This window comes from Xenopus laevis, chromosome 5S, assembly GCF_017654675.1.
Source record: "Xenopus laevis strain J_2021 chromosome 5S, Xenopus_laevis_v10.1, whole genome shotgun sequence".
NCBI lineage: Eukaryota > Metazoa > Chordata > Amphibia > Anura > Pipidae > Xenopus > Xenopus laevis.
The window spans coordinates 87,434,683-87,442,801 of NC_054380.1; positions in this window are offsets into that span (position 1 = coordinate 87,434,683).

Below are 8,119 nucleotides of genomic sequence, written 5' to 3' on the forward strand. Positions count from 1 at the left end.
ATTCACAGTCCAGTTTATATTCACTCTTGCAGCTGTATAATGTTTTAATGAACCATGCAATGATGTATAAACCTCCCACAGAGATGGATTTTGAAACATGATGATTGTTTATAGTATTTGTACAATAGAGTTTTCCTTAACCCTCTAATAAGTTTGCATAACAACCAAGGTAAATGCAAAATTAACATTTTCTGCTATATTGTTATAACATAGGTTTGAGATATTTATAGAGGATTCTTTGTAAACCAGGTGTTTAATTATTTTTATTATTAGTGCATAAAAGGGGTTAACAATTGTAACTGTAGAGAAATAGTAGGATAGAAGCATTGGGCAGGGAAGGGCTACATTTTTGAAGCATTAAAATGATGGTTATCAGTGTTGGGAGGGAGTGTGTAGTAATCACATGGAACTGTTTGCCCTTTAACTCCCATGTATGCTGCAATCAAATGTGAAACGCAAGACTAAAGAATTGTGTAATTATATTTTATATTTACATATCTAGTACTATGTGCAACATTGTAATCTTATTAAACACCAGCAGATATTATTGTGCTGTGTCTACTTTTAATTAATGGATTTTAATGCAGATTTCCTAACATTAAAGGAGAAGAAAAGTTACAGAGGCATATTTTGCCAATAGATTAGCTGCAATAGTGCAAGCTAGAATGCTATATTTATTCTGTAGAATGTTTTACCATACCTGAGTAAAAAGCTTAAGAATCTTTCTGTTTGTTTAGGATAGCAGCTGCAGTATTAGCTTGGTGTGACATCACTTCCTGCCTGAGTCTCTCCCTGCTCACTTATAGCTCGGGGATCAAATTACAGTAGAGAAGTGGGGGGGGAGAAGACCAAACTGAGCATGCTCACGCCAGGGGTAAGGAGGTTTAAGATGAAGGCAGGAATTCTGATACAGAAGCCCATGTGTACACAATGAAGAAATCACTAATCAAAATTAGGATTATTTGATTATAATGGAGTCTATGGGAGATGGCCTTTCTGTAATTCAGAACTTTCTGGATAATGGGTTTCTGAATAACAGATCGCACACCTGTAAATGCTTAAGAATCCAAGGGCGTAACCACAGAGGAAGCAGACCATGCGGTTGCAGGGGGCCAATGACTGCAGAGGACTCAGTGAGGCCATCACTAATGAACAATTTCATTACTTTAATGTTGCTGTAGGGCCCAGTAACATCTAATTATGTCATTATATGAATAACTTTCAATTTTGGTCTTACTGTTTCTTTAATTTTGTTTCCCTTATCCCCACTTTCCTTATATTGTATACAGGGACAGTGATCTTATTAGTCATTGTTATTATGATGAACGTTTTACTCGTGTAGCCTACAAGAAATTAGAGGGAAGGTTGTTTACTTCATCAGTATCCTATCAGGTAAATGCCATTGTAACTCTGGGAACCAACTATTTAAGCGATACGTTTAGCCAGTTAACCATTCATTTAATACCTGCTAGAGGCCTTTTAATCTACCTTTCTTCAGTAAGGCTTAGCCACGACTTTGTATCACATATCCATTTAATTTGCCCTCACTCATCACTTCTCCTTTCTGAGCTATTATGTCTTTTATCTTGGCTGGCCTCCTGTTCCTTTGTGGGATTGTCAATACAGTGATTGTTTAAGTATGCACTGTTGCCTGGACACTTTAGAGTAAACGAGGAAATGAAAGTATCACCCCCCCCCCCCCTTTCTGTAAAAAGGAAATTACCTTTGCATTTATTCTTTTATGAATTATGCCTAAATCCTGTGGCAAGCCCTCAAGAAATTAGACAAAAATGTGAGTAAATTATTTACTGTGTAATCATCCCTTAGCTTGACTCTTCTGCCACCTTGTGGCATAATCATCTTTTATATAGGGAAGTCACTCACATCTGACCCTTCACTGATTGTGAACATTCAATCCCATTACTGTTGCCACTGGAGCTATACCATATACCCCTAAACCAGTTTTACAAGTTCTGCTTCTACTTGAAAGTTAGAAAGGAGGGGATGCAGGTATTGGCACTGGCCTAGCCACACGCCAGCAATGAATCCAGCAATGAATGAAAAGCCGATACCTCTTTATGCATCAAACGGGGTGATCCCAAAGTTTATTCCATGATGCTCTTAACACAGTTCACGAGATCAAACGTTTTCGGGACCGCATGGCCCTTCATCAGTGATAGTATACAAAAGAGACTATACAAATTTATAGGCTTAGACACAATGACTCCTAGTGGTGGTTCATGAGAATAGTCCTCTCATCTGTTTTTCCAATGTCCATTTTATCTTCCATCTTTTGCTAAAACTATTAACCCTTCAACCGCACAAAAGCAACTTTTTTTTTGGAAAAATACTTTACCCATTTTTTTCAATTTTTTTCAAAAATATTTTTTTGTTATAGTGTCATATAGATTCATTTGTTAATCAAACATGTGGTATAATGGTTGTGGTACACGATTAAGAAGTGAATCTATATGACACTATAACAAAAAAATATTTTTCAAAAAATGGGTAAAGTATTTTTTTAAAATTTTTGCTATAAAAAGTTGCTTTTGTGCGGTTGATGGGTTAATAGTTTTAGCCTAACTTGTGTGTGAGCAGCCAAACCTCTTTTTCTAGGTGAATTTTTATTATTTTAAACATATAAACATACATAACAAACCACTCAGGGCCGGATTTACATATTGGGCGCCCCTAGGCCCACTGCCGTTCATCGCCCCTGTCCCCTCCCCTTTATTCATGCATATTTTCATCATCTGGACCGGAGCAAAGGGAATTGGCGCATGGGAAATGTAAAAAATGATTGTATCTCCAGCACATCACCAGTGTTTTTGAACCAATGTGGGAGTGGTTGGGCAGCATGCCACCCCCTAAATTCCTGCTGTCCTAGGCCCGGATATAGGTGGCCTTTCCACAAATCTGGGCCTGAAACCACTCATAATCTTTGCATGAGGCATAGGATGGTGCACAGGTCCTTGTCCAGAGTAGTTTAGAACTACAGTAACATAGAAATATAACAACATTAAAATTAAAAAAAAAATAAAAAAGTTGTTTTTTAAAAATACAATTTTCCGGTGACACATGTATTTGTTCTATAGGTAGTACTGTCTCGTAAGCCATATACTGTACTTAATAGAACAGGTTGTCCGCATGTTGTTGTATCAGCCGTCTTCTTTTGGGGACTTTTTGTCATGAGGTATTGGACTATATAATTTCCTGCTAGGAAATTTGGCATAGCAGGGTTATTGTTCAATGTAAATGCTTGGGTCATCCAGGTCGCACCAGGGACCCCAGACCTTGTCTAATTTAATGTTAGAACCTCTGTTTCAGTAGGTTAGCTTATAGAGGGGAACCATTTTATTAACCAACTCCCTCCGGGCCTTTACTGTGGGGAGTGCTGTGCCCATCCAGTGCATAGCCACTGTTTTCTTTTTTTTTTTTTGCATAAAAGTATTTTAAAAAAATGTTTTAAGGTGTCTCTGTGGAATGATATCATCCACTACCCCCAGGAGGCAAGTTGCTGGTGCCACCACTTTGGGGAAGACCAGATTGGTTACAAGGAATTCTATTACTGCCGACCAGATCATGTGGAAAAAGCCCGCTGCGTTTGTGCCACATCTTGGGCAGGAGTAAGTAGGGACCCGAGCCATTTGGCATAGTTTCATAGGGGTTATGTATAGGTGGTGAAGAGTTTTATATTGGACAAGTCTGTCCTTCATCGAGATGAGGACAGTATAAAAATTCTCAGTTGCCTCTTCCCAATTTTCTGAGCTAAGTTCGGGGATTTGGGTTGACCATCATTCTTCTACTGCTCAGGATGGTTTGGGACCTGTAAGCATAAGGTTTTGATAGATCTTAGATGTCAGTTTGACTGAGGTGGGGGAGCCAAACCTCTTTTAAATGTACTATATCACATGGTGTGTTTTCTCTACATTTTCAGACCTCATCCACTCAATGTTTGTGTCTGTTGACTGTAATCCACTTGCCATCGTGCATGCAGTGTATTAAATTGTGCATTTTCTGGCCAAAATTGATATACTGACAGATAGATTCATAAGTGAAATGCTGTCCTGGCCCATGTTTAATTCAGAAAATCATGGCTTAAAGGGGAAAATTCTAATAAGGATGCCATTCTGGCATACTCTAGGATAGTGCACCACCTTATTGTAAGGAATATTTGCAATATTGGGAGCAACTGAACCAAGAATATGTGTTATGAACTTATCTAGTTGCCACATTTTATCTTCTCCCAACTCAGTCCTTATGCTTTTATGAATGTGCTTCTTTTAGTCTCCTCTCATCTGGAGCGCTTTTCACAACAGTGCCCCTCATCACAGTGCTTATTTTACTTCTACATTTTGCTACTACTTCCCTCTGGCTGCCTTTCAATAACATTTCATAATGTACACCCCTTCCCACTGTATTCCCATTCTCTTTTATTGTAGGTTGTTAAAACACCAATACAATGAAACTCTTTACTGGCTTTTTGGAATTTCTTAACGATGTATCATTATGTTGTAAAGCAATGAAGCCTGTGACAAACCTCACACTTGGCACAATAAATAAAATATCCAGCAGGTGGCAACACTGGGCAAAGAAATGTACTATAATTTTTAAGTTTTTCCATAACTTTTAGTTTGGTTGGAATTTTTCTCTATACCCCAACCTTTTTTACCTGTGAACAACATTCAAATGTAAAAGGAGTTGGGGAGCAACGCAAGCATGAATCTTCATGGGGTGCCAAATAAGGGTTGTAATTGGCTATTTGGTAGCCTCAATGTGGCCAGTCAACTTACAGAAAGCTCATTTTGGTAGTACAACTAATTTTTATGCAACCAAAGCTTACCTACAAGCTAGTAATTCATAAATAAGCACCTGCTTTGAGGCCACGTGGAGCAACATCCAAGGGGTCAGGGACCAACATCCAAGGGGTTGGAAAGCAACATGTTGTTCACGAGCTACTGGTTGGGGACCACTGCTCTATACCAAAGCATTGTTAATCATGGTGTCTGTTTTATAAGTTTCCATACTGTATTATAATGTTGTTATTTATCAAGTAATGTATACAAGGCAAATCTTTAGCTCAATCAATAAACCTTTGGTTCTCAAACTGTGGAGGCTGCCCCCAGGAAGGGGCTTAATCCGGGAAAGGGGGACCCAGTTGATTTTTCTGATATTTGGAGAGAATGCTTATTTGCTCCAGATACACCTGAAAACCCAAACTGAAGATTCATTAGGGTGAGATTTAACTCAGGCACTAGTTTTCTCAGATTTTCTTTGAAGCTAATGGGGGCATGACCAAAGGTTAGGCCTCCATTTGAGGCTTAAAAGACAATCACTGGATTTACAGTTCAGATATATGGAGTTATGCAATGGTTGATTTAATTACCTTTATTGGAACCTTTGAACAGAGGCCTTCTTGTTTATAAAAAAGATATAAATTAGAAGTCATCACATGACCTGATGAACAAAACCGCCTGCCATTCAAATATTCTTTCCCAAAACTTGTAATGATGGATGACATTTTGTAAGGGCAATTCACCCTGGTGGTCCAGTTGGCCGGCGGGGACGCCTGTCGCGTGGTGTTGCCCCTTTGGCGTCCTGTGATACACTGCCTTAGGGCGCACGCGGCACGCACTTCCGGGTTTTCTGTGCGCAATCACGCTGGCGTGATTGCGTCATTGCGAATTGGAGCAAAATTCAAATGGTTGAAAAGGCACATTTGGGCTGCAGAACTTTGCCCGTTATAGGTTTCCTCATTGTGAGTTCCTGGTGCCTCTGTGCTATCTAAGCTTCTATTTTCTGCGATCTGATACTCTGTTGTGACCCCTGCCTGCTACTGACGATCCTGACTTCTGAATCCTGCCTGATAACCGACTCCGCTGAATCTGTATCCCTTTCTTTTTTTTTTTTTTATAGCTCTTTATTTTTGTTGTTTTATTATTTTTTTTCCACAAATAATAATTAAGACAGAATAGAAAACCCAAAAAAAAACCAAAAAATTATATAGTTGAGAAACAGAATCATGTAAAGTTGTGGAAATGATTGTCCAAATACAATAAATTTCACAGTGTTACACGATTTCTCAAGGTGCAGTCTCACTTTACGGCACATCTTGGAATGTGGTACATGGCGGCTCCACTCATTATTTGTTATTGGTTTAGTAGGTCTGGGCCTATATTAGCTTAGGGTAAATAGAAGGGGGCAGAAATAAATGCAAGTAGGCCCTGATCAGGGAGTGTATATTTTTCCATTCTCTTTTTCCCATAAACTACGTATTTAGAACAGATTCAATGGACATCAAAATGTTGTATCGCTCATGTAGCTGTGTAGGTGTTCGGATCCCTTTCAGATTGATCCAGTAACGTAACTAGAGGGGGGCGGGCCCTGGCGCGACCCCCCTCTGTACTAGATTATCTGGCCTGGAAATCGGCCGCTGTGGGGAGAAATCACCAGTGCGCGAGCTGCCAGGGGGCTCTGAGGAGGTGCGGGCCCTGGCCCAATCGCACCCCCTGCTCCCCCGGTAGTTCCGCCACTGGATTGATCTCCTGGTTTGACCCTTGCCTGCCTGACTCCATTTGTACTCTGCCTGCCCCGACCCGATCTGACTAAGCTGATGTTGCAGACAGTAGATGTTTTGCAACTTATAAAGGTCCTGTAATGTTCTTCTATATTCATGTCCATTTCTACAGACCACTCCAGAATACCTGCAAAGTGTAGGCACAAGGCTCTTCAGCACGCAAATGAAGCAAAGCTCAGAGTATAGATTTTACACGCCCTGGAACTGTAAGTACATATTGATGTATTGCTTACACGTGATGAACCTAATGAGTTTTGCTTAAATAAGAGCAATAGAAAAAGCTATTTCAAAGCTATTACCGTTTCAGCTCCTAGTTTTTTTTGGTAATCGAAAGGTTAAGCATTTTTTTCTTGGTTAAATATTAAACCATATAAATACTTCATTAAATTATAAGTTTAAATTCTTCTGTCATTTAGTGAGTTTTTATTGAGCGGGTGTCATCTAACTTTCTGGCCCTCGGTAAATGAGTTTATTCTCCCGATTTGCTACCTCTTGCATTCAAAGAAACTTGCACAATCCTTATTTGCTCAAGAATGATTTTACAATTTCAGTACAGGAATGGTTCTGCTAATGGATTTGCAGGTTAACTACACAAGTACCGCGGCTTTTATTCAGCCAACTAGAGATGAAGCTTGTTTTTGACTTGACTTTTTTGTACAAAGTGTGGATACACATTTGGGCATGTGTAAAAACTACAGAATAAAAGATTTCTAAATCATTGCTTTGTGAATACGTATGTGTATGGTTCACTTGCCCCTCCAACAACAAAGTTATATTTTTTTGCCTTCTTGCCCCTTGTCTGATTTTAAACCACTAATATGATTCACCAATATTTCCTTAGGCCCTGTATAAATACTGCTCTGCTGCACTTACTTATATACAGCAGCCTTCCCACTATATTTATGTAGGACGTTTGGATCAAAATCCTACTTCACTCCTTTGTTCTTTCCAATTTTTTTCTCTGCTATTCAACTTTCTCATTTCTATGATGTTTTCCTGTCATTCGTCTTTTCTCCTCTCCTACCACCATTTTATACTTCTGCCTGTTTTACCTCTTGTATTTGTCTACCCTTTATCTCCTTATGATAGTTTTTCTCTCTATCCTTTTCCTCTGGAATTCCCCATTTCAGCTGTTTACTCCACCTTCTCATTCAGCTTTTCCCTTCTGTCCTCCTTCTCCTTTTTTTAGTACTGAAGACTGGTTTCCCCTTCTTCTCATCCCGTTTTTGACTCTTCAGGATATTCTCCTGATTTAGATCTTCTAATCCCAATCCATAATGAAAGGAATCCACAGGGAGAGAGGACCAGGCGAATTTGGCAGCTGTGTGAATTATCTTCTCTGTGAAACTTAGGGGCAGATTTACTAAGGTTCGAATGGTGAATTCGAAGTTTCAATTTTATTTTTTGATCAAAACTCACAATTTTGAGTTTAAAACCACCAACTCTAATTCGAATGTGAGATTTATAACATCTCGACCCTGGAAAGAGCACTGATTCGATACTTGTAGAAGTCATGGGCAGAACTATTAGAAGATGTTAATA